Genomic DNA, 2070 nt, shown 5'->3' with positions numbered 1-2070 from the left:
CGTTCCTCAGGTCTGTCCTTTGGCTCTGTGGGTGTGTTCTGACGGCGTCAGCCCTGCGCAGGCTCTCTGGACACATCCCTGCAAAGCAGATAAGAAAGATTGGCATCTCCACAGAAGAGAGGGCTTGCCTGGACACAGCAGGGCTCCCTGGTATTGCATAGCTGTAGCTGTTCTCTTCCCAGATGAGGTGACCGCAGCTTGCGCCACTCCGGCAAGGGCCAGCAGAGCGAGGGAAGCAGATGGCTCTCCGCTCAGCACTACGTTACTCACACCTGGACTTTGTGTCCAGTTTAGGCCTCCCCCTCTATTCAATCACCCCTCCGTCCCCAGGGGTGCAGGTTGGAGCTCCCAGGCTGGTCAGGGCTGGGGGCAGAGGGTCTGGGAGGAGTCGTGGGGAGCTGGGACTGCTCAGCGGGTTGAGCAGGTGGCTGGGGATGTTTGTAGTCACAAGGTACAGCGGTGTGAAGGGCAGCGAGGAGGAAGATGTGGTCAAATGCTTTGGGCAGCTGTGGCAGATGACATAATAGGAGAATGTGGGAAGTTTGGTTTGGATATTAGGAGGAAAACAGCTGGTGGGGAGATGTCTCCATCTGTGGAGGGTTCAAGCATTGCCCAGACAAGACCAGGCTGCTCTGGTCTCTTGGTGAAAACAGTCCTGTTGTGAGAGGGAGGTTGGATCAGAAACCTCCTGCTGCCCCTTCTGCCCACACACACCTGTGGGTCTGAGCCCTGGTTCCTTTGGTGCCTCCTGGCACGCTGTAAGAGCAGTTTTTGTTTCCCCTGGCTTGCTTTGGTTTGCAGTGGCCTCTGTATTACTCAACAGCCCAGGAAAAACAGCCATGACTCTGAAAACCCATCAGTGCTCCTGTGGCTGGGATTCACGTGTCAAACTGCACCGGCCTCGTGGGTTGGACATTGTGCAGAGTACAAGCACAGCAGGGCAAAAGGATGGTTAAGGCAGGAGGTTGTCCTGCCATTAAGTTAATTTTTTGACTATATACCTGCACTTCTGGGCTTGTATCCAAGGCCTGAAGTACTTGTGTGGTTTCTTCCTGCCTCCATCAGTTTGGTTGTGTTCTCTATTCCCTCCTGAGCTGGTTATTAATTATGGAGACTGCAGAGATGAAGTCCAGACTCTGCTAATGGTTGACTTCCCAGTGTTTTAGAGGCAGCATTTCAGGGACCTGCTAATGGGATTTCTGAGCTTTGCTTTTTTAAGCCCCACTGTCATCTTGGTTTGTACCCTGAGCGAGGCAGGTCGTGGCGTTCAGGTGTTGGCTGGAGCCTGGCTCTCGGGGCAGTTCACATCTGCAGCACCCAGCTCATCCCCCTGGGTTGGAATGTCCTGCTTTTCATGCTGGCAGGGAGAGCAGAGCAGCCTTGCCTGGCAGCTCTCAGGCAGTGCAGTGACCCTTGCAGGGTGACACCTCTCGATTTGCCCTTTAGGAGCCAGGGAACAAATCCATGCTGAGCGCTGTGCCGGGCCCCAGCTATCCTCACAAAGCTACTCATCTCTTTGCTCTTAGCCACCATCTTCCCTCACAGCCTGTGTCTCAGCCTTTAAAGCTGCCTGGCCAAGCCCTGGTGCTCTCACATCTCTCCCACCCTTGTTATTCCTTCTCCCCCTCTCCCAGGAGTGGTGCTGGGCTTGCTCCTCCTCCCTGCCCCATCTGGGCTGCGGGTGCTGCCGGCCTTGGCGCCGGCTCTGTCTGCCCTTTGCTCTCTCTGGCCCGGCTGGCGCATCTCCATTCCTGCAGCAGGATCCCCTGTCCCTTCTACTGCTGCCTGACCATCCGCCACAACTCCTCTGAGAGATTTGGCTCTCCTTGTCCCACCTCATTCCCGTTCCTCTGCCATTCGCTCGTGTCCGTCCGATGCGGGGAATCAGCGCTGTTTTTTCTCGTAGACCCAGCCAAGCTGTTCCCTGCCTTTGCAGCTGCTTCCAGCCTGCTGCCGGTCAGCCAACCTCTGGGCAGGGATGCACAGGAAGGAGCTGCCTGCATCCCCCCCTTCCTGAGTTTATGCTGGGGGGATGGGAAAGCAGAAACGATGAGAGTGCAAAATCTGGCT

The sequence above is a fragment of the Poecile atricapillus genome, chromosome 4 (genome assembly GCF_030490865.1).
Source record: "Poecile atricapillus isolate bPoeAtr1 chromosome 4, bPoeAtr1.hap1, whole genome shotgun sequence".
NCBI lineage: Eukaryota > Metazoa > Chordata > Aves > Passeriformes > Paridae > Poecile > Poecile atricapillus.
Note: the sequence above shows the minus strand (reverse complement) of the source record.